Source organism: Molothrus aeneus, unplaced genomic scaffold, assembly GCF_037042795.1.
Source record: "Molothrus aeneus isolate 106 unplaced genomic scaffold, BPBGC_Maene_1.0 scaffold_34, whole genome shotgun sequence".
NCBI lineage: Eukaryota > Metazoa > Chordata > Aves > Passeriformes > Icteridae > Molothrus > Molothrus aeneus.
In genome coordinates, this window is record NW_027099005.1 from 3,294,223 (window position 1) to 3,319,141 (window position 24,919).

At 52.6% G+C, this 24,919-nt stretch overlaps 1 protein-coding gene across 1 annotated transcript in view; it reads left to right on the plus strand.

Annotated features, from left to right (window-relative positions):
• The window catches only part of LOC136570481 (olfactory receptor 14A16-like), a 223,271-nt gene that overhangs the window by 89,165 nt on the left and 109,187 nt on the right, over positions 1–24,919 (plus strand). The gene's annotated exons all lie outside the window — the stretch shown is intronic.

Sequence of the window (24,919 nt, forward strand, 5' to 3'; positions counted from 1 at the left end):
GCTGCTCTACAGGCCATTCACCCTGTGAGCTCCTCCTGCTCAGCTCCTCAGAGGGGACAGGGAGGGACAGTCCTTCCATGGGGAACAGCTTCTGTCATCCATGGCACTGAAACACCTCCCTGCTGAAGTGTTCTCTGCAGGTGCAGGTGGTCAGAGTCCCTCTTCTGTCCCTCACCTTTGCATGGGGTGTGTGCTGGGAGTTCTCTCACTGCCTGATACTTGCTAAGGGTCCCCCCTTGTAGTCCTGTCCCTCTCTCTCCCTTTCCCCCTGCCCTTCTCCTGCTGCCCCACTCCTGGTCCCACGCTGGGGCACACGTGAGCTCAGCCTTGTTTCCCTGTGGATGATCAGCAGGGAGAGGAGCTGCCCTGAGCAGAGCCTGGACGTGTCTGTGAGCGCAGGGCCTGTGGAGAGCAGCTCTGCCTGCAGGAGCTGGTGCTGGCAAGGGGAAGGCTCAGCTGGGGCACAGCCTCCAGTGTGGGCCTGGCTGGCCCCAGACTGTGCGCCTGGGCCTGGCTCAGGCAGGACACAGAGTGTGTTGGGAACAGCCTCTGGCCCCAGGGCAGGGACAGCTGAGGGAGGATCGGCCTTCCCTGACCATGGGTCCTGTTTGTGCTCCAGCTGCAGCCAGCAGAGCCAGGGCAAGGAGCAGCCCAGGAGAGTCCAGGGAAACCCCTGCAATTCCTACCGCCTCAAGCCATTGTGGGCTTGGAATTGTGTGGCCCACTTCAAAGCTGGAGCTCTATTTTTTTGGCTACATAAAGAACAGACAAGACATTGAAAAGGGATGAAAACTCGTTCTGGCTTTCTTGTCCCCTCCCTGCTAAAAGTGTGAGGGTAAAGGGAAAACCATTTCCAGATTGTGCCTTCATGGATGGCCAACTGGAATTCCTGTGAGGGGAGGGTTTCTAAGAGGGAATGAGGGAGGAAAAGCCCACCCACAGGAGAGCCCTGAGGCGAGACCTTCTGTCAGGGAGGTGAAATCAGAGCCTTTGGGCCTGCTTGTGTCAGATAGCTGGTCTGCTGCTCAAGGAGGAAACATCAGTGACCCTGTGACCTTGTTCTTTCATCACAGGAAACAAAGAGGAAGATATTGCAAGGGTCCTGGAATCCATGTTGAATAAGAACCATAGGCTGCTCTCCCAAAGAATTCAAACTCTGGAAGCAGATGTAGAGGAATGGTCAGAGGGAACATGGGATGAGCTTCAGCTTCGCAGACTAGAGCTGGAGAAGATCCGAGGTGAGCAGGGCCATTGCCAACCAGACTTTCATCCAGCTGAAGGCAAAAGCTGCTCTACAGGCCATTCACCCTGTGAGCTCCTCCTGCTCAGCTCCTCAGAGGGGACAGGGAGGGACAGTCCTTCCATGGGGAACAGCTTCTGTCATCCATGGCACTGAAACACCTCCCTGCTGAAGTGTTCTCTGCAGGTGCAGGTGGTCAGAGTCCCTCTTCTGTCCCTCACCTTTGCATGGGGTGTGTGCTGGGAGTTCTCTCACTGCCTGATACTTGCTAAGGGTCCCCCCTTGTAGTCCTGTCCCTCTCTCTCCCTTTCCCCCTGCCCTTCTCCTGCTGCCCCACTCCTGGTCCCACGCTGGGGCACACGTGAGCTCAGCCTTGTTTCCCTGTGGATGATCAGCAGGGAGAGGAGCTGCCCTGTGCAGAGCCTGGACGTGTCTGTGAGCGCAGGGCCTGTGGAGAGCAGCTCTGCCTGCAGGAGCTGGTGCTGGCAAGGGGAAGGCTCAGCTGGGGCACAGCCTCCAGTGTGGGCCTGGCTGGCCCCAGACTGTGCGCCTGGGCCTGGCTCAGGCAGGACACAGAGTGTGTTGGGAACAGCCTCTGGCCCCAGGGCAGGGACAGCTGAGGGAGGATCAGCCTTCCCTGACCGGGGGTCCTGTTTGTGCTCCAGCTGCAGCCAGCAGAGCCAGGGCAAGGAGCAGCCCAGGAGAGTCCAGGGAAACCCCTGCAATTCCTGCCGCCTCAAGCCATTGTGGGCTTGGAATTGTGTGGCCCACTTCAAAGCTGGAGCTCTTCATTTATTGGGCTACGGAAAGCACAAATGGGACATTGAAAAGGGATGAAAACTCATTCTGGCTTTCTTGTCCCCTCCCTGCTAAAAGTGTGAGGGTAAAGGGAAAACCATTTCCAGATTGTGCCTTCATGGCCAACTGGAATTCCTGTGAGGGGAGGGTTTCTAAGAGGGAATGAGGGAGGAAAAGCCCACCCACAGGAGAGCCCTGAGGCGAGGCCTTCTGTCAGGGAGGTGAAATCAGAGCCTTTGGGCCTGCTTGTGTCAGATAGCTGGTCTGCTGCTCAAGGAGGAAACATCAGTGACCCTGTGACCTTGTTCTTTCATTGTTCTTTCAGGAAACAAAATGGAGCAAATTGCACAGGCCCTCAAATCTATGTTGAAGAACTGCCACAGGCTGATCTCCCAAAGAACTCATACTCTGGAAGAAGATATACAGGAATGTCTGGAGGCCACTAAGGATGAGCTTCGGCTTCGCAGAGCATAGCTGGAGAAGATCCCAGGTGAGCAGGGCTATTGCCAACCAGACTTTAATCCATCTGAAGGCAAAAGCTGCTCTACAGGCCATCCACGCTGTGAGCTCCTCCTGCTCAGCTCCTCAGGGGGGATGGGGAGGGACAGTCCTTCCATGGGGGACATGGAAATAATCCATGGCACATTCTTTGATCCATGTCACTGAAACAGCTTGTCTTGGTTTACAAGACAGGTGTCTGCTTGGGAAGGCAGAAAAGCATCCCTTGGAATGGAGAATGTAAAACCCTTGTCCCCCTTCAAATTATTATAATTTTGAAATTAAGGGGCTCTCAGCAAATCTATGGGAATAGCAATAACAGTTCTTTACCCATATGTATAACAAGGCACACAGAACACCAGCCCCTGCAGCATCACCGATCACAGAGCAGGAGCCCAGTCCCACAGGTCTTTCCTAGTGTGTATAATGAGGCACACAGAACACCCGCCCCTGCAGCATCACCGATCACAGAGCAGGAGCCCAGTCCCACAGTTCTTTCCTAGTGGGTATAACAAGGCACACAGAACACCAGCCGCTGCAGCATCACCGATCACAGAGCAGGAGCCCAGTCCCACAGTTCTTTCCTAGTGGGTATAACAAGGCACACAGAACACCAGCCCCTGCAGCATCACCGATCACAGAGCAGGAGCCCAGTCCCTGCCTTGGGGCTGCGGCGCTTTCCCCTCTGGTGCAGTTCCGGGCACGGCCAGCAGGGGCGCTGGTGGCTCCCGGCGGGCGGGGCAGTGCAGTGATCCCCGCGGGGCTGCAGGGGGCGCTGTGGGGCGGCGCGGGGAGCACGCGGCAATGGCGGCTGGGCCCAGGCGGGCAGGGATGGAGAAGAGGCTTTGCTCCACAAACCCCGGGGCAGCCGATCCCCTGCCCCAACAGGACTCTCGGAACCAGATGACTGGAACAGCAGGGATGAGCAGAAAATCCCGGGACAGTGAAAGAGAATGTCCCAAAACTCCAGGGCAAATAGCTGCAACCTGCAGGATGTCCTGGGAGGGCAGGGGTATTCGAGCCCCAGCAGCAGAAGAAAGGTTCCTTGCTGGGTCACGATGGTGGTAGGAGATGGCAGCAGGGACGGGGTCTCACAGTGGTGGTGAATTCCCTCCCAAGCCTGTGTCCCCTCCAGTGCCAAGGGAGCAAGAGTGCACTAGGAACTGCCCCCAGCCCAAATCTCCCAGTATCTCTGCCCCCCTCCCCCCCACCCAGCCACCACAGAAACTCCCAAAAAAACCAAGAGTCCCCCCTCGCTGCCTGGCTCAAGCTATCAATTCCCATTAGCAACTCAATGGGAAGAAATTCTACAGGTGATAAGGAGAGAACAGGAAAGAAGAAAACCAACCAAAACCCAGCCCCCAATATTATCCACCCCAATTTTTTTCCCATACCAACAGGTTACATCAAATTTAAACTTTTTAAAATTATAAACATATATACATGCGGCTACAGATACAAGCACAGCGTCATGGGTAGTTCACCCTAAAACAAGGTCCCCTTGAGGTATACATTGGTATACATTCTCCATCCTTTTGCATCACCCACCTTCTCAACCTGGTCCCTGGGTGAAGACAACCCTGCAGATGGGATTGTCTTTGCTGGAGGCAGAGTTTACCCAAACAGTATTTCCCAGCATAGCCCTCATATGTACGCCTGGAACCTTATCTCAGTCTGTTGTTTGCAAGGGCTCAGATTGGGCAGGGCCTGCTTGGTTAGTGGAACCTTGACCTTGGGTGTTCACTAACCATGTGGCCTTTGCTAAATCAATCTCCCAGTTCTTGAAAGTCCCCCCACCCAATGCCTTCAAGGTGGTTTTAAGCAGGCCATTGCACCGTTCAGCTTTCCCAGCTGCTGGTGCATGGTAGGGGATATGGTACACCCACTCAATGCCATGTTCCCTAGCCCAGATGTTGATAAGGCTGTTCTTGAAATGAGTCCTGTTGTCCAATTAGATTCTCTCAGGGGTGCCATGTCCCCACAGGATTTGCTTTTCCAGGCCCAGGATGTTGTTCCAGGAAGTAGCGTGAGGCACAGGGTACCTCCCCAGGCATCCTGTGGTGGCTTCCACCATGGTCAGCACGTAGCGCTTGCCCTGGCGTGTCTGGGGCAGTGTGATGGAGTCAATCTGCCAGGCCTCCCCATACTTGTACTTGCACCACCGCCCACCGTACCACAGGGGCTTCACCTGCTGGGCCTGCTTGATGGCAGCACACGTCTCACAGTCATGGATAACCTGAGAAATACTGTCCATGGTTAAATCCACCCCTCGGTCTCGTGCCCACTTACAGGTGACATCTCTGCCCTGATGACCTGAGGCATCATGGGCCCATTGAGCTGGGAACAACTCCCCCGTATGTTGCCAATCTAAGTCTATCTTTGGCACCTCTATCTTTGCAGCCAGACCTACCTGCTCGTTGTTTCAGTGTTCCTCATTAGCTTGATACTTGGGGACATGCGCATCTAGTGGCAGACTTTAACACGTAGCTCTTCTACCTGAGTGGCAATGTCTTTCCATTCATCAGCAGCCCAGATTGATTTTCCTCTACGTTGCCAGTTGGCCTTTTTCCACCTTTCCTGCCAACCCCACAGATCATTGGCTACCATCCACTAATTGGTGTAAAGGTATATTTTTGGTCACACCTCTCTTTCAGCAATGTCCAGGGCCAGCTGAATGGCCTTGAGTTCAGCAAGGACTTGATCCACCTTCACCTTTGGTAGCCTGTGCATCCTATCCTGTGGGGCTCCACATTGCTGCTTTTCACTTCCTGTTCATCCCTATGAAACAAATGGAACCATCAGTGAAAAGAGCGTAGCGTGTTTACTCTGCTGGTAGTTGGTTGTACGGTGGAGCTTCCTCAGCCCGTGTCACTTGTATCTGCTCCTCTTTGTCAGTGAGACCAAAGTTTTCACCTTCCAGCCAGTTTGTATTTATCTCCAAAATCCCAAGGCGATTCAGGTTTCCAATACAGGCACGCTGTGTGATCAGAGCAATCCATTTGCCCCATGTGGTGTCAGTGGTGTGGGGGGTACAGAGAACCTTTCTTTTAAACATCCACCCCAGCACTGGTAGTCGGGGTGCCAGGAGGAGTTGTGCTTCTGTGCCAATCACCTCTGAGGTCCCTTGAACTCCTTCATAGGCAGCCAAGATTTCCTTCTCAGTGGGAGTGTAGTTGGCTTTGGATCCTCTGTAACTTCGGCTCCAGAATTCCAGTGATTAGCCTTCAGTCTCCCCAGGCACCTTCTGCCAATGGCTCCAGGACAAGCCAGTGTTCCTGGCTGCAGAGTAGAGCACGTTCTTCACCTCTGCTCCTGTCCTAACTGGGCCAAGGGCTACTGCATGAGCGATCTCCTGCTTGATCTGAGCAAAGGCTGGTTGCTGTTCAGGGCCCCAGTGGAACTCGTTCTTCTTGCAGGTGACCAGGTGGAGAGGGCTCACAATCTGGCTGTACTCAGGAATGTGCAGTCTCCAAAAACCTATGGCTAAGAAAGCTTGTGTTTCCTTCTTGCTGGTCGGTGGAGACATTGTTGTGATCTTACTGATGACCTCAGTGGGAATCTGACGCCATCCATCTTGCCACTTCACTCCCAGAAGCTGGATCTCTCGGGCGGGTCCTTTGACTTTGCTCTTCTTGATGGTGAAGCCAGCTTCCAGCAGAATCTGGATGATCCTGTCTCCTCTCTCAAACACTTCCATTGCCGTGTTCCCCAACACAATGATGTCCTCAATGTACTGCAGGTGTTCTGGAGCCTCACCCTTTTCCAGCGCAGCCTGGATCAGTCCATGGCAGATGGTGGGGCTGTGCTTCCACCCTTGGGGCAGTCGGTTCCAGGTGTACTGCACGCCCCTCCAGGTGAAAGCAAACTGAGGCCTGCATTCTGCTGCCAGAGGAATGGAGAAAAACACGTTAGCAATGTCTATAGTGGCAAAGCACTTTGCTGCCTTGGACTCCAGCTCGTACTGGAGTTCCAGCATGTCCGGCACAGCTGCGCTCAGCGGTGGAGTCACTTCATTCAAGGCACGATAGTCCACAGTCAATCTCCATTCTCTGTCAGATTGTGCACAGGCCAGATGGGGCTGTTGAAGGGTGAGTGGGATTTGCTGAGCACCCCTTGGCTCTCCAGCTCACGGATCATTCTGTGGATGGGGATCACGACATCTCAATTCATTGCTATTTCACCATGACTTGGCATTTTCCTATCTTTAAGCCTCTTCCCTCCACGGAGCCCTAGCAGGCTCGGAGCCTGCTACAGATCACGGCATCTCAATTTGTTCAACACTGCCAGTGGTGCACTGTCGAGGTGACAATTGGTACTCGTTGCTCTTCCACCCTCAGGAGTCCTACTGCAGATGAGTTTTCTGATAGTCCAGGCAAGGTGTTCAACTGCTTAATGTTCTCTGCCTCTACTGCAGCTATTCCAAAAGGCCACCCGAGTCCCTTGGGGTGTTTATGAAGCCATTCTGGTAGAAGTCTATGCCCAGAATACACGGGGCCTCTGGGCCAGTCACAATAGGATGTTTCTGCCACTCCTTCCCAGTCAGGCTCACCGGGGCTCCCAACAGGGTCAATTGCTGTGATCCCCCCGTCACCCCAGCAATGGAAACAGGTTCTGCCCCCCCATGTCCCCATGGCATTAGGGTACACTGCACACCAGTATCAACTAAGGCGTTGTATTTTTGTGGCTTTGATGTGCCAGGCCATTGGATCCACACCATCCAGAAAATCTGGTTTTGCTGTGCCTCTTCCTGGCTAGAGGCAGGACCCTCCTAGCCCTGGTTATTATTTCTTTCCTGGGCATACATGGTAGAGGTTCCTTCAAGGGGATCTGACAGATCACACCTGGCAGCTCGGTCATGGCAGGTTGGGGCTGCCTTCACTTTAGTGGAACTCCCTCAGTTAGTGTTTCTCTCCTTGAGCTGATGCACCCGTGCTGCCAGGAGAGAAGTGGATTTCCCATCCCACCTTCCCATGTCTTCCCCATGGTCACGCAGGAAGAACTACAGGTTGGCTCATTGGGTGTACCCTCTCTCTCTAGCTGGGGGATGTTGGGCTCTGACTTTGGGGCCTGTAAGCTGCACTGGTGCCAAATTGATCTTCCTCACCTCCTCCTTCATCTCTCTCATTGTAGGAAACATATGTTTGTGCTGTTCTTGTGAGCCAGCGAAGGCTTCCTGAAGATCAGGAAAGCCCCGTATCTCTCTGGAGGAAGGTACCAAGGCTATCACCATGACACCATGGAGAAAGAGAGAGAGTTAGAAGATAGGGACTTTAGTTGGTTCACAGAGTGACATAGCTCCTTGTTCACCGACTGAGAACTTTGTTTCTTTCTTATGACCAATGGGCAGTGAATGTGTCTGTTCAGTAAATGTAAATATCTTGACAGAGTATAACAGCAACATGTTGCTATAATAAATCTCTCTTGCACCCTTCTGATGGAGTCGTGGTACTTTGTGCTGTGTCGTGCTCTGTATCGACATCTGGTGGCCCTGCCATGATTGCAACAGGACTGTAAAAAAGGAAAGACAAAAAAGAGAAAAAGTTGAAAGGTACCCTAAAAACGAGTGAAGGCAGCAAGGACGCTGCGGAGGTCCAGACCTAATTCAGTCTGATTCGAGGTAAGTGACTGGGAAAAATAATGGGAAATAATTTATTAAATGAGGAAAAGGCTGTTTTGTCCACATGGAAGGCTTCATTGAAAAGGAAAAATGTTCAAGCTTCTGATTATGCTCTTGGTAGTTTACTGACATGGTGTAAATCACAGGACTTTGAAGATGATGCCGACACTGCCTTCAGTGTCCGGGCATGGAAAAAGGTTGGGAAGAGACTATGGGAAGAGATATCTAAGGGGTATAAGACAGTTGTTGATTTGGCTGCTACCTGGAGACTGTTGTATGAGGCGTTGAAGGTGTAATATATGTTATGGAATAATTCATGCTTATAGAGAGAACATATTTTATAAGACTGTGAAATCCAAACGAGTCTCTGACCACAAGCAGCCCAGAGGCAGACGTCTACTTGGAATCTCAAGGTTCCTGAAGGCAGCAGGAGAACAATACCCAGTTAACTTATGAATAGACGTGTCCAGCGCGATGATTGCTGCTATCCCGGGCGATTGTAAGACGCTGAGGACGATCATTGCCCAACTGATACAATGGATCGAGATAGCAGAAGTTGCCAGAAAAATACATCTGAATAGACAACTTCCCCGGACGCAATTAATGCCGGCTGTTGACCAGGAAACAGCGATTGTCCAGCTCTGCACAGTGAAAGAAACTGTCTGGAATATGCAGTTACAAAAGAAATCGGGACTGCTCTGCCTCAGGCATAACAAACTGTATAAAACAGCCCCGCAAGAAGTGCTGCTCGTGAACAGGGGAAGGTCTGATGCGATAGAGGTCAGATCCAGGTTCACACAGCGCTGACCCCGGGCTCGACACTTTCTCTTTGGCTGTGGGGTTTTTGAGGACCATATTTTGGTCACAGAAAAAAAAAAAAAAATCTTTTTTGCATTTTGATAAATTTGGCTTTTTGATTGATCATTTATAACAAAGGAACGGAAAGCAGAACAAGATAGAGGGGAGGAATTGGAGGAAGAGGAATTAGAGCAAGAAACGGAAGTAGAGGAACAGGAGGAAGTTGAAGCTGAGCCTGTCCATGTATCTCCCCCTGAAGAGCCTGCTGCAGTTGCTGTGGAAGTTCCCCCAGGGTTTGCTATCGTGAAAGCCAAACGGCAGGCTGAGACTGCTCCTTGGTACTCATCTCCAACAGACTGTTGAGTGTATGTTAAACCTGTGTTAAACTGCTCAGCAGTTGGTTGAACTGAGCACCAAACCAAAGTATCTTGTGCCTGCACAGTAATTAGCCAAAATGAAGTTCCAGAAGAAGCCAAGTGAAAAACAGGCTGGGTCCTTGGCCCTTCTGTCTCTCCCTGGGCCGTTTGCTCCCCTGCTCCCCTCTCACCCTCCCGTGGATCAGTTGCTCCCCACCACCCCCAGCTTTCCCTTGAGCCCTCCACCCCTCCTCTGCCCTCCTTCGAGTCCTCTGCCTCCACTCCAGCCCCAGCTGAGCCATCTGGCCTGCCCCTCCCTCCTGAACTGGTTGAACAAAAGCAATTTTTAACATTGCGTCCTTCTTTCTCTAGTGATAGTTCTGACGGTGAACTGCCGGTTATAAGTGCACCTAAAAAGACGCAGGAATCTGTTTCTGTTAGCCCTCGGAGCAGATCCAGGCCTGCTGTTTCTTGGACTCTGCCTCCCTGCCAGGTGGCTGTGACTCCTTGACACTCTTTGCAATTCTGGGAGCATGTGAGAATGAAAGCAGCTGAAGTGGGAGATTGGAATTTGTTAGAGAAAATAGGTGCACCTAAAAGGATGGAGATGGCTTCTGCTGCTTCTGGTGGGCCTGTGGCTTTTCCTGTTTTCAAAGCTGTTCCTAATTCGGGACAAGAAGATAGCCATCAGGGTTTTGCATGGAGGGATCTCCAGTCAAAAGTAGATCAGTATGGTGTTAACTCTTCCCAGGTGATGCAAGTGATTCGTGTTCTAAATGCTGATGTACTTGCACCTCATGATATTGCTCACCTTGCTACGATTCTGTTTCAGCCAGTGCAGTATGGTGTGTTTCAAGCTACCTGGAAACAAATGGTTGAAAGAGCAGCATTGGACAATGTGCAGTTACCCCAGCAGGATCCACGTCACGCTGTGGGAGCTGATGCCTTGCTGGGCAATGGACCATTCTCTAACCCGGATTTGCAGGCAAGATGGGACCCCCTGGTTCTGGCATGGGCCCAGCAGCTGGGTATGAGTGTCCCCATGATATTTTCTGAAAAATCCTCTTTGCCCAGGATTTTCTCCTGGGAAGCTGAGAAGCCTCAGAGAGGAATGAAAACAATAATTATCTGATTGATGCTCCTGTGTTTGCTGCTTTGGAATGTGGCTTGAACTTTGTTTACCAACAGGCGAATGTTTGATTGGTTCCATGTGAATTGTTTTAATTTAATGACCAATCATGGTCCAGCTCTGTCAAGGCTCTGGGGAGTCATGGGGTTTTATCATCATTCTTTTCTAGCCTTCTGATGTATCCTTTCTCTATAGTTTAGTATAGTTTTAGTATATAATTTCTTTTCATAAAATATAATGTCATAAAATAATAAATCAGCCCTCTGAGAACATGGAGTCAAATTCTCATCTCTCACCTCGTCCTGGGGACCTCACAAACACCACACATGAGTGCTTTACTCCAAACAATGGAAATGGCAGCTCCTAAACCAAGGTTTATTACCATCCAGCAAGGGGTGAAGGAACCTTTTCTGCAGTTTGTGGAGAGGGTTGCTGCAGCCCTTGAGAAGCAAGTAGAAGATGATAAGCTCAGGCAAATTTTATGCAGACAGCCTGGGACAACGCAAACAAAGACTGCAGGTGAATTATTGATTCTTTAGCGGGAGGTCCCCCACTGTCTGATCTTGTAGTTGCTTGCTCAAAGGTTGGTTCGGTTGAGCATAAAATGGCTGCTTTGGCTGAAGTCATGAAGTCTTCACCCAGATGTTCTGCTTGTGAAGAATCGGGGCATGTGAAGACACAATGCCCTCCAACTGCTGGACGATGTGTACGCTCCAGTTGGTTTGGTTATCGCCCCGGAGAAAGTTCAAAGGCAGATGCCTTGGAAATATTTGGGGTTGATAATCACCAATACACAAATTGTGCCTCAACCTGTAAAATTGGACATTGATATTAAAACTGCTGTTGACGTACAAAAATTAGTTGGTGCAATAGTTTGGCTTAGGCCATACTTGGGGATAACCAATCATCAACTTCAACCTTTGTATGACTTACTATCCGGGATAACTTCCTCTACCGATGAGAGACATTTGACTGCTGCAGCAAAAAAGGCTGTAGAAGTTGTTGAATTGCCCTTGACATCTAAATTTGTTACCAGGACAGAGTTTCTCTTGGTGTGCAATTATTTATTTTGAGAGATGATGAAATACCATGCAGATTGTAGTCTCAATGGAATGATAAATGGGAAGACAAATTGCATATTTTGGAGTGGATATTTTTTGTCTTTCAGGTTCTGAAAAACAGCTCCAGGCCTGTATGAGCTTTTTGCAGACATCATTATCAAAGGTCGCAGACGCTGCCATGAGATCTTAGGCCGTGCTCCTGTAACTATTGTCATACCAGTACAACAATGGTATTTTGAGTGGTGTTTTCAAAACAATCATGAGTTGCAATCTGCCTTATCTTCCTTTACAGGTCAAATAGCATATCATTTACCTTCTCATCCTCTTTTGGATTTCACTAAGAAGATTCCCTTTCAGGGGAAACAATTTTGCTCTTCTGTGCCAATGGAAGGTGCAACAGTTTTTACAGATAGATCAGGGAAAACTGGAAAAACTGCTGTAGCCTGGAAGAAGAATGACTGCTGGGAATATGAAGCAATGGTTCAACAAGGGTCTTTTAATTAGTTGAACTTTGTGTCGTACTTTTGGCCTTTACCTTATTTCCTAATTCCATCAATATAGTTGCTGATTCTGTTTATGTTGCTAATTTAATGAAACAGTTGGATCAAGCTGTGTTGTATAATGTAAAGGAGAAACCATTATTTGTTATGTTGTTAAAATTGTGGACTGTTATTCGTAATCGAAAGCATTCTTATTTTATTATGCATATCCATAGCCATACATTGCTACCTGGATTCTTTGTTGAAGGTAGCGCCTATGTGGATTCCCTTGTGGCTGCCTCAGCAGTAAAAACGGTGCCTAATGTGTTACAGCAAGCTGTTCTATCTCACCAATTTTTTCATCAGGGTGCTCAGGCACCACGGCAGCAATTTAAGTTATCACACAGCGAAGCAAAGTCAATTATTTCTTCTTGCCCTGATTGTCATATGGCTCATGTTTCACAATATTACAGCACTAATCCTAGAGGCTTACTCCCTTTGCAAGAATGGCAAATAGATGTTACAAAAATGCCTGAATTTGTCAGTCTAAAGTATGTTCATGTTAAAATTGACGCTTTTTCTCATGCCATGGTTGCTTCAGCATTGGCAGGTGAAACAGCTCGGGGTGTTATTCGTCATTTTTGCCACGCCTTTTCCATCTTAGGCGTTCCATCACATGTAAAGACAGACAATGGCCCGGCGTGTTTTTCAAAGAAATTGCAAGTGTTTTTTCGTGCCTGGGGTGTTGATCATTCCACTGGTATTCGACAGGCCAAGCAATTATTGAATGTGCTCATGGTGTGTTGAAACGACAGGTACAAAAAAAAAGGGGGAATGCAGAGGGAGTTGCCTCAAGTGAGATTAGATAAAACTGTTTATGTCTTAAACTTTCTACATCCTTTACCTGACTTAGAATTGTCTCCTATATTCCATAATTTTTTGTCTTTGAATTCAAAACAGCCAAACTTTCAGAAAGGTATTAATGGATGGGTAAAAGATTTAATCACAGGAAAGTGGACTGGCCCAGTGGAATTAGTAACATGGAGAAGAGGATATGCATGTGTTTTAACAGGAAATGGCTCTCGTTGGGTCTCTGCCCGTTGTGTTAAACCTTATTTGGAGCACACAGGAAAGGACAGGATGGGTGGTTCTACAGCGGAAGCAAAATGAGTAGGCAATTGCATTGGTTATTAGGTGGATGGAAGCATGGACCCTCAAGGAATGTGTGGTAAAGATGGTAATTCGAGACAGAGTAAAGGGAGTTATAGGCTTACCCTGAAAATCCAAAATTTAAGTTAGTGGGTGTTACTTTTGCTTCTTTTCCTTGAATTGTCTTACAGAGAGGTTGGTAGTACTGAGAAATGTGTCTTGTACCATTTCCTTTTGCAGGGCACCGACAATGCCAAAAATAGGGGAATTTGATGTACCTAAGGGAGAAGTGTTGCCTTTGCAGAGGGGTTGAATTAGTAGCTGAACTCCAAACTTTGAGCAACTAGGTTGGTTGCCCATTATGATAGCAGCAACCAGTTGTAAAGTTAAGTGGATGCTACTTGGTCCTAAGTGGTGACTAGGCAGATGACTTGGTCTCTGACTCTGTGTGGGTGAAAGTTATTTGACTAGAGGTGAAGGTGTCATTCTGCTACAAATGTGTCATCTGGAAATTGCGAGGTCTGTAATGGTATTTGAAGATCTATTTTTTATGTGCCTTGTTTGTATATGAATGTTAAGACTGTGAGGGTGTGTGTTGTGGGTTGGGTAGAAGTTGGTCAGTTGTAAGTGAATGAAGAATGGATCCTCTGTCTGCTTGGATTTTTGCAAGGGCCCTGCAGAAGTCCTTAGCAGTTGTTTTTGTGGGTCAAATACAAAAAGGGGGACTTGTAGGAAAGACAATTTTGTGCTGTTGCTGTAAGCCAGCGAAGGCTTCCTGAAGATAAGGAAAGCCCCATATCTCTCTGGAGGAAGGTACCAAGGCTATCACCATGGCAACGTGAAGAAAGAGAGAAAGTTACAAGATATGGACTTTAGTTGGCTCACAGAGTGACGTGGCTCCTTTTCACCTATTGAGAACTTTGTTTCTTTTTCATGACCAATGGGCAGTGTATGTGTTTGTTAAGTAAATATAATAATCTTGTAAAGCTATAAAGGCAACCTGTTGCTTTAATGAATCTCTCTTATACAGCCTTCTGATCTGAGTCCTGGTGCTTGTGCCATGTTGTGCTCTATAGCGACACCTCATCTCCTCTTTAGGGCCTTGATCACAGCAGAGCCAGGAGCCTGCATGGAGCCATTGATCACACTCTCACAATTTCTAAGCTTGTTGGTGACAGAGCCCACTGTCTCTCGGTTGTTATCAGCATTAATCATTGCAATGAAGGTGGTGTATTGAGATGGCCCCAGATTTGCCAGACTCCACAGCATTTGCCCTGTGCACTGACCTTGTCAGGATCATTATCATGCTGTCCATCCCTCCCAAAGAGTACCTCCAATACTGCCACCTCTCTCAGCTGTTGGATCCCTTCCTCGAGGATCTTCCAGCACATTCTGTGGTGCTGCTCCTGCATTCTCTCCCTGGGGACAAACCTCTCTCTGACACTCAATAAAAGCTGCTCCCAGAGGGAAAGGGACCCTGGCTCCCTTACAAAAATCTGATTCATACCTGAGTCCTGGGTCAAGGGTCCCAAATTCCTTGCCTCACCACCATCCACTTGCAGGCCTGTACCCATAAGGTCCCAGACCCGGAGTAACCAGGTTGTATAAGCCTCACATCCCTGTTGTACAATGTCTTTGTGCAGATTACAGAGACTTTTCTACATCAGGGACTCAGTGATGATCTCAACCGTTGGCTCCCCTGCGGGTTGTGAGGGGCCTCCATTTTTACCCTTATTTAGGGTGATCTGATTTCATCTTAGACCTCCTTGTTTCCACAGGGGCGACTGCTGCTGGCTGTGACTGCCCTTGCAGTTCAGCTGGAACCTGGACAGTTGTAACATCTGTGGGTTCACTGCTGCACCATCAGACTCTCCCTCTTTGGGGCAGTGGGAGGGTTTCTCACCAGCTGGGGAAATGTGCTCCTTCAGCATCTGGCCCATCTCCTTCACCAGAGCCCCCACCCAGTCTGGGTGGTTCATTTCTGAGGTGGGCTGTGGGGCAGGGTCAGCCTCTGGGGCAGCAGCATCCCTTGTCTCTGGGGTAGGTGCCAGGGTGGTTATCCAGGTTAATCTTCCCTTATCTCTGAATGCTAAATAGAACAGGCCTATCAGCAACACCAACCACTGTATGATATCATTAGCATTTAGAGTGGATCTGAACCCTTTGAAAACTGGTGGGGCAGACCCAAAGAGCTGGGTGAAGGGTTGGGAGAAAATTTCCTCTGGTGTAATCTCCTTACAGTGGGTACCATTATTAAAGTAACCCCAAAACCATACAGTTATTGTGTGATAGTTCTGAATCCATGTGCCTGCCTTCCGGTGGAAGTTAAAGATCCATGAATTCCTCACCTCATTAAGCCATAAAGCAAACTGGATAACAGCCGCAGCAGCCTTAGTTATGGTTAGCCTGTGTTCCAGGGATGGCCGGGGCGCTCCTGATGGGGCAGAAGGAAGAGCTCCAGGCCCTCTGTGAGGGTGATGAGGGCAGTGGGCTGTCAGCGGGGGCTGGCCGGGCCAGCTGCAGTGCCTGGGCAGGGAGCTGCAATCCCTGCCCCGGCTGCGGTGGCTTCGCTCCTTGTGTGGACCAGGGGTGGCGTGGGCAGAGCACACGGAGATTCCAGGGACATGGGTGAGGGGATTCATGGCCAGCACCTTGCAGCTGATCCCCTTGGCCCCTCCTCTCTTGTGGCCATGGCAAGAGCTGGGTGGGATGGCCCTGGCAGAAAGGTCTCCATGGATTCCTGCAGATCCAGGTTCTGACCATGGCTCTGTTCCTCTCTCTTCCAGCCCTTCAAGCCCTGAGTGAAGGCAACAGCCCCTCCCACATAAGCACATTTGTTCAGGTGATGTGCGAGGGAAGAGCTGCAGAACAATTTCCATCTGCTGGCTCAGAAGAACAAGTGTCTCTTGAAGACCTCCAGATCCCTTGGAAGGTGGGACCACCTGGAGACCAGAGGAGACCAGCTGGAGCTGCAGGCACAGCTGATGATTGGCACAGCTGAGCCTGGGGAAGCTCCCATAGCTCCTGCCTTCTCCCTCCCTGTTGACAGCTCCCTCTCTCCAGCCCTCAGACCCTGCCTGTGGTAGTTGGTGTTTTACAGTTGTTTTAATACAAAAGATAGATTTCCTGTGTTAGTCAGTTATAATGGTTTCTCCCATGTACCCCATTTTGTTCCCCCTAATGGTTCAGTCCTATGTTGTTCACCACAAAGTTTTCTGCCACTTGTCTGCCCATCAGTGTGTCAGTCTCCCTGCTCCTCCCCTCATTCCCTTAGAAGCCCTTGTCAATCTCAGTTGTACTACCCCTTACTCTTGTCAGTCTCTGTAGTCACTCCCCTTGTATTCTCAAATGTTCTGTGTCAGCAATGTCTCGATGGTTGATTGCTTTGTGAGGCTTCTTGCCTCCCCTGAATGATCCTTATTGGAGTTGCTGAGTGATCTGTTCCTCCCCTAAGATCCCCTCATTGGGTGAGAGTTGTATCCACCCCTTGCACCATCCCCTCTTTAAAAATGCTAGTCGGACCCATTTGCTTTGTTACTTGCATCTGACCCCTTTTGGGAATAAACCTTCCTTTGAAACTCAGACAAGTGATTCTTCCTTGTTTCCTTTGCCTCTGATTTCTCGTGCCATGCTCCTGCTGTGTCACCCACGCCGTAGCGATTACCGCCACCCTGGACGGTCTTGGCAGAGATCAGGGGGCGGCCACTCTCGAGTGTGCCCTCGGCCACCAAGGGTGTGCCAGCCAGAGAACCTCCATCCCGTGGCTGCAGGGCCCTTCCACACCTGCCCGTCCCCTTTCTCCCTTCCAGCTCATCCCTTTGCTTCGCCTTCCATTAACAAACAGTTTGGCTTCTTCGCTTTACCTGCATCTCTGTGGAGCTGGAGCGATGAAGATTCAGGGCCCCGGGACACTCAGGCCCCTCCTGCCGTTCTCCTCCACGCCGTGTTTTGTGCACAGACACAGAGGAACGAGGGCAGATGAGGCTGGAAAGGTCCCTGTGCTGAAGGTCCAGTTCCACAACACTGTGGAGTTAGTGATGTTGCTGAGCACCCTGGAGCCCCTGGACTTTGGAAGAGCCAACCCGAGGATGCTCTGAACCCAGCTGTGAGGGATTCCATGGCGAGCATCCATGGAGGGCAAAGGAGCTTGGAATGCTGGAAGGTTTCAGGAACAGCTTCCTGAAAGCACAGCAGTGCTCCATCCCTGCCCTGGATCAGGAAGAGGGCAGAACCAGAGACCATCTGGGCTTAACAGAGAGCTTTGGGTGTGCCTAAGAGCAAATGAAGCAGCAGCACGGTGCCCGAGACTCGGACGCGTGACCGTGCCAGTGCCCGGAGCGCTGTCAGGCAGTGCTGGGATCCTGGCTGTGGTTCTGGTCCCCACAACTGAGGAATGGCAGCCCCAGGCTCAGACTCAGTCAGAAAGCCAACCAAGTGAGACCAGAGGGAGGGCACCCTTCCAGTTTCTCTTGGGCATGGCCACAAAACAGCCCCTGCTGCTTCTTCCTCCGCCTGTGTTTGGGGTGTGCTGGTGGCAGAGCCAGCCAGGTTGTGCTCTGCGTTCCAAAGCCTGTTGAGAGCGGGCATGAAAAGCGCTGTGTGCACAGCAGAGTCCTGGAAGGTGCTGGCAAGAGCATCCTGCAGGGACAGGGCTCTGGGCTCTGGCTGGGAACAGCCTGGTTTTGCTGCTGTGAGCGCAGGCAGGAGCTGAGGCAGGTGAAGAGGCAGCGGGCAGCTTGTGTTTGTAGAGGGCCTGGGGCTGCACATCTGAACCTCCCCCTGGACACACACTTGGGGGAATACAAGCTAGAGCTGGAGTGCCTGTCCTGAAAGGACCTGGAGTCATTCAGCCTTGCCAGCTTTTCTAAAGAGTGTGTTGGTGTTCCCCAGGAAAGCTACACATTTGGGGAAATGCCTTTGGAGGAAAGGGGCTTGCTTCTCAAGGAAAGTGCTTCCCAGGGAGCTCCCAATGAGGTAGGTGCAAGTGTCCCCCTTTGGCTCTCTGTGCTCCTTTCAGTCCTTGAGGCCCCTTGCACTTGGCAGAGGGGCAGGGCAAGGGAGAAGGCTGTGAAGAGCAGGTTTGGCATCTGCCTGGACCTGCAGAGACCAACCCAAGCACCTGCAGCAGGGTGTGTTCCCCCCTTTGGACAGAAGTGTGAGCAGGAGCATCTCTGTCCAGCCACAAGCCCCAAAGCTCTCTTTGAGAGCTGTGAATTAAAAGGCCTTTACACACACACTTTTCACATCTTCCCTGTCTGCTGTGTTTCAACTCTTGGCAATGTGCATTTGCCTCCTGCCTCGTGGAATCTGCTGTGACCCAGGGCCAGCACAGAGCTCAGCTGTGTGGGCCAGGCAGCGTGGAGAGCCTTGGCTGATCTTGGTGTGTCCCTGGCCTCACAAAAGGCTTGGAAGGTTTGCCTCCCAAGGCATCCTGCTCATTGGCTCTCCCTGTGCCTCTTGGAGAGAGCAAGGTGGGCATTTCTGGCAGCTGAGCATCAGCAGGCCTCAAAAAGGGGGCGTGTTGTGGAGCGAGCCCAGCTGAGATACCTGAGAGGAGCCCAGTGCTCCTTGCTCCCCTCTGCTGACACGTGAGCGTTTGTCTGGTTTTGGGATGGCCCTGGCTGTGTCAGGGGTGCTATGTGGACACGAGACAGCCGGTCCTGTCCTGCTGGGTCCCAGCAGTGCCTCACAGCAGCCCTGCATCCACGTCAGGATGCTGGCCAAGAGAGGTCCTGGAAGCTGAGGCAGCTGATTTTAAGCTTGTGCAGGTGCCTACAGGTCAAGGCCAAGGGTGTTCCCTTGGGATATAGCAGTCCTGAGGGCTCTCCCTCATTCAAAGAAATCAGCAGACAAATGCATTGTCTGCCAAAAGGCCTTTTATTGACTTGGCAGGAGGGCTGGTGTCTGCACCCCACTAAAATGTGTCTCTGCCAGGTATAAATTTCAGTGGGTTGATGTAGGAATTTTATGAAAAATACCATCCATTTTTAAACTGCTGAGATGATTCGATAGGCAAGGGGTTAGAAGTACATTGTGTCAGATTCCTAGACGTAAAGCTGATGTCCAGGCACTGGCCAGGAGTGCTCTCGATGCCCTAAAGCAGCACAGTCTTCCTCTTCCCTGCACTGGGCCGATTCGCCACTTGCCCTTAGTTCTTCTGGCAGACTATGTCTAAAGCTTTTGTCAAGTCACTCTCATGTCAGGTTAGGCCTGCCAGGTTTCTCTTATGCTAACTGGTGCTAAGGACTTATGTCTGTCTGTGCTAAGCACTTGTTTACTAATGTGAATTGCTTGTGCTTACTTATGTCAAACCAAGGCCTTATTCCATTGCCAAAGGTGCCTGAGGCCCCCTGCTCCTTGTGGCACCAGTTGCTTTGCTGTGGGATGTTCTGCCTCCCCAGAGAGTAAAGAGGGAGCTGGAGAAAGAGCTGGCCAGGCTGCTCTGGATCCTTTCCCAGCAGCCCTGGCTGAGTGGAGCAGTGCGAGCTGAGCGCAGAGGTGCCCATGGAACAGCCGTGCCCAGGAAGGCTCGGTGGGAAGGGTGATCCAGGAACCACAGGCCTGGCAGCCTGAGCTGCCACCGGGGAAGGCCTTGGAGCAGATCCTCCTGAGTGCCAGCCCACGGCACGTGCAGGGAGCCAGGGCATCTGCTGGAGGCTGGGAAAGCTCTGCGGAGGGACAGGGACAGCTGGGGGTCCTGGTGGGGTGTTGAGGGCTTCTGTGTGGGAGTTTGGGGGGTTGGTGTTGGTGGGTGTTGGAGAAGGCATTGTCTGGAAGGTGAGAGGTCTAGGCTGGAATTTGAGTCAGTTTGAAGGCAGCATCTCTGCTTTGGCACAGCTTTGGTTACAGAGGGCAGAAAGAATATCTGTGACTTTTACAGTTCATGGTCCTGATTCTCCTGCAGGGAACAAGAGGGGAGAGCTGTACTTTACTGGCCACTTAGATATCTGTACCAGGGGGAGGATTAGCCCCTTTGCCATCTACTCATTTGCTTGGGCTACTTTTGTAACACTGAGTGGACTGTAATTTCTTGAGAGCTTTTATTCCTTAAGAGACTTAGGATATTATCATCCCTTCATAAGAAACTGTTTGCAAACCAAAGAATGGCCTTTTGTTTGCCTCTGTGTAGTGTTATGTTCTGTAAAGTGACTCTCAGTGGATGATGTTAAGGCAAATGGGTTGCTGCTTTGAGAAGAGAAGCAAAATTCCAACTCTTCACCTTCTCAGGCCATCCCAATGAATTTGGGAAGTTTGCAACTTTTTGGAACTACTTGAGTTGAGCAATGGGAAGTAAAACTTTCCTGAACTAAGGAGTCTTAAATGCCAGGTTCTTCTGTGCCTTCGCCACTAAGGTGTTTTTGTGCTGAAGGAAATTACTTCAATGAGAAAATAATTTCAGCATGGAGTAAGAGACCAAGTGCTGCCAGCAGTTGCTCCAGGTGCTGCTGCCAACAGCCCCTGCAGGAAGGAGCACAGCCCCCAATGCAGGTGGGCTTTGGCTCCCTGTGGCACAGAAGCCCCCCGGGGGCACAGGTCTCTGGGGCAGGAGATGGGCACCAGCGCTGCCAGGGCTCGGGGGGTGGGAGCTCTGCTTGGGCAGGGACTCTGCCACACCTGCTGATGTCAGCGCTGCCCGGGTCCCAGGGGTCAGAGCAGCATTCGTGCCCTGGCCCACATGTTCCCTGTCTGTGTCACACCCGTGGGTTTAGGATGGCCACCAGCTGGGACGTGTCCCAAGGAGGCCGTGCCAGCTTCTGTGGAAGGTCCTGTGCCCTTCCCAGCGGGGCTGCATCAGCAGCCCTGGGGCTCCTTCTGCTGCCCTGAGCCTGCAGAGCAGGGCAGTGTTTGCTGATGGTTTGAGCTGTTCCTAAAGACCCTGTTGGGCTGTGTTAGACACTTGGTGTGAGTGATTTCTTCCAACCTGAGCCCCTTTGGCTGGGCTGGGGGCGGCCCCAAGGCAGGGGGCAGTGTGTGCAGGGGTCCTTTGTGACACCGTGCAGCACGGTCACCATGCCATGGAACGGGTGTCCAAGGGCCCTTTGTGACACGTGGGAAAAAGAAGCTTGCCCGGCTGCTGGGAACAGGCAACGGGGCAGAACGGGACAGAGCGGTGCCGTGAGGAGCCCCCACACAACGCTCTCGTTCCTGTCTGACCCGCAGCCTTTCCCAGGCGTTATTCCTGCAGCTGAGCTCAAGGCCAGACCACGGGACTTGGTGACCTGTGGCCTTGCTGAGGCTTCTCTTCTGCAGGTGCTCTTGAGGGCAGAGCGTGGCACTTGGTGCCCCAGAGGCATCTCCCATCCCTGCCACCAGTGCCCTCGAGGCCCCACCACAATCCTTGACAGGAATCTCCTGTCCTTGTGGCAGGAGCCCTGGAGACCAGAGTGCAGGACTTGCTGTCCTGTAGCCTTCCTGAGGCTTGTGTCTTGAAGGTGCCTTCCAGGCACAACTGCAGGACTTGCTGACTCGGAGCTTTTCCCAGGCTTCTCTCCTGCAAGTAGCCACAAATCCAGTCACTAACATGGAGCAGAGACCCCTGAGAGTGTCCAAGGTGGCCTGCGGGGAAGAGAAGGAGGAAGGCCCTGGAGCTGCCCCAGCACAGGAAACCAAAGAGGTGGTGCCGTTTGAGCTGCGGCAGGAGGGTGAGTGCCAGAGCTGGGCCACAGGCTTGGTGCCTGCAGCCACCTTGGCGCCATCCCATCCCATCCCATCCCATCCCATCCCATCCCATCCCATCCCATCCCATCCCATCCCATCCCATCCCATCCCATCCCATCGCATCCCATCCCATCCCATCCCATCCCATCCCATCCCATCCCATCCCATCCCATCCCATCCCATCCCATCTCCTGGGGATGTTCCCATGGACAGAATGGAACAGGGATGAAGAAGACGTGGAGCAGAGAGACCCAAGAGTGCCCAAGCTGCGCTGGGCGGAGGAGGAGGAAGAAGGCCGTGAACCTGCCCCAGCACAGGGAACCAAAGAGGTGGTGACACTCGGGCCGCCACAGGAGGGTGCGTGGCCACAAGGCATGGTGCCTGCAGCCAGCTTGGTGACATTGCATCCCATCCCATCCCATCCCATCCCATCCCATCCCATCCCATCCCATCCCATCCCATCCCATCCCATCCCATCCCATCCTATCCCCTGGGCCATGCCCATGGACAGGACGGAAGAGGGGCCGGGCAGACACCCCGCAGGGGCCCTGCTCCATCCCCTGGGGCATCCCGGGGCTCTCCCTGCCTGGGGAGTGCAGGGCTGGGCTGTGTTCTCCGGCCTCTCCCGCAGCCCCTCAGTTCTGGCTGTGCTCACTCTTTGCCAGGTGCAGCCCTGGAGCGCACACAAGAGCAGGAGCCCGCCCGTGGCCTCTTCCGCAGAACAGCGCAGGTACCTGCAGCCATCCCCACCTGGGCTGGGCCTGCTGGCACCGCACTTGGAGCATTCCCTGCAACATCCCTGGCTTCTTGCCCTTCTCCTGCAGCTGGTTTGCAAATTCATGAGGAGAATTCGGGAGGAAGAGACCAGCCCCATGGGCACTGGGCTCAGAGCCTATTCGCACATCTTCAAAACTAAGACCAGTGCTGCTCTGCTGGATATGCTGGTAGAGGAGGGCTTTTCCAACCCAAAGCAAGTAAGCAGCCTGTGGCCAGGCTTTGATCCTCCCAGGAATTGCTTGCTCTCCCAAGCCATGCCTGCTGCTCACTGCAACTCTTGGAGGCCATGGCAGCGTGGTGGCAAGGGAAGCACTTGTCTGGAGAAGCTGGGCACATTCCTCCCTCTGGCAGCTTTCCAAGTGTCCCCGTGCCTTGTCCAGGTGCCCGCCCTGGTCAGGTACATCCACCAGTGGCTCCTGGCCAATCAGTTTGCTGAGCACAGGCTGAACAGGAGCCTGCTGGATCTGACGGAAGCACAGCCCGCTGACGTAGTCGTGACGCTCCTGCGTGTGGCCCCATCCTGTGACAGGTATGGGGCCCACCTGCCCAGAGGGCTCAGGGCTCCCCAGCCCATCAGCCTGTACAGCCTGGCCCAGGTGTCCGAGCAACAGAGAGTTCCAGGGCCCTCTGGCTGCTCCCTTTGCAAGCCCTGGCAGGTCAGGCCTCGAGCCTGCTGCCATGCTCCCTTGCTGCCCCTCAGGGGCCTGTCCCCACAGGCCTGGGCTGCCTGGGTGCTGCTGGCCAGTGGCAGCGGGCAGAGGCACAGCTGGCAGCCAGCTCAGGTCCTCACTGCTGCCCAGGCCCCACTGCTGTGTCTGAGACCCCCCTGAGACAGAGCTCTAACCCCACAGAGCTGCTTTCACCATGTGGAAGAGCATCATGTGCTCGCCCAGGACTGCAGAGGCAACGCTGCTGATCCTCCTGCATGTGCTGGGCAGCTGGCCCAAGCACAGCACGTGCACCTCCGACGGCGACAAAACGGGTGTCTTTGTCCTGGCTGTGAGTTTCTCTAACTGGCCTTTGCTGGCCCCAAGGCTGCCTCTCCAGCAGCTCTCCATCCCCGTTCCCCCACTGCATCTCCCTGCTGCAGGCGCTGGGCTGAAACCTGGCCCAGGGGCTGCTCCAGGCCCAGCAGGCCCCGTGCTCCCCCTGCCAAGGTCTCTCCGGGCCTCTCCCTGCCAAGCTCAGGCCCTGCCACACGGACACCTGGGCACTGAGCGCTGTCTCGGGGGGCTTTGTCCTTTGCAGGCAACCGTGGTGATGTGGAAGATCCTCCAGGTGCCCTGTGTCCCACATATGGTGACGGTCTATTTCCCCCGCCTCTTTGTGCATCTGCTCTCCCAAGTGTTCTTCAGCACTCTGGATATGCCAGAGGAGGTCCATGCCTTGTGGAAGGGATGCCAGGAGGAATACGCCCTTGCCACCAGCCCCAACAGGTGCTCCATCCCACTCCTCCTGTCCCTGCCATGTCCCTGGGCAGGAGCCAGTGCTCCCAGCGTCACCTGGCCTTTGCTGTGCATGCAGGTTTGCAGTGCGGACCCTGAAGTCCCTGCTCTGCCGCATGCAGCATGAGGATGTGGTGGTGGCAATTGAACGCAAAACATGGCTGGGACACGCTGTTGTGTGCTGACACCCACCACTATGCCGTGGCTCTGCTGGCCAGGTGAGAGCCCCTTCTCCCCACAGCCTCTGACATTTGTGCTCCGGGCCCAGGGAGCTCCACACAGTCCCCGAGTCGTGGGCCAGAGGGCCTTGTCACTGAGGGATGGCCAAGCAGACTGGAAAAGGCTGGCAGAGGAGGGTGCCCAGCAGGAGCTGCCTCCCAAATAGCCCAGGGCCCCTTGCAGGATGCTGGGGAAAGAGCAGAGCTCTGGGAGTCAGTCCTGGCAGAGCTTTGTCCCCCTAGCCCACAGGCTTGGCTCCTTTTTCTCCTGCCAGGGAGATGTGCTGTGTCTCCATCCCCTTGTGCTCCCGCATTGCTCGCTACCTGCTGCGGCTGCTCAGCACACAGGAGCCACACTGGGAGCTGCCCGCCCTGGCCTTCCTTGTGGAGGTGAGCCTGATGGCCAGTGCTGCCTGGCTGAGCTGCCTCCCAGCTCTCTGCCCTCTGAAGCCGCAGCTGCCTGGGACGCTGCCCGCGCCCTGTGCTGCTGCCCGGGCCCAGGCCGGTGCGGATCGGGGCTCCTGCTGGCCGGCTCCCCTGTCACTGCCCTGTGCCTTTCAGGTCCTCCAGTTCCTGGACTTGAGTCAACGGGGTGCTAACAGTATCCTGCCAATCTTGTCGAGGCAGCTGCAGAGCGAGTGCAGAGAGAGGCGTCGCCTGGCGCTCAGGGCCCTTCTTGAGCTCATTGAGGAGCCC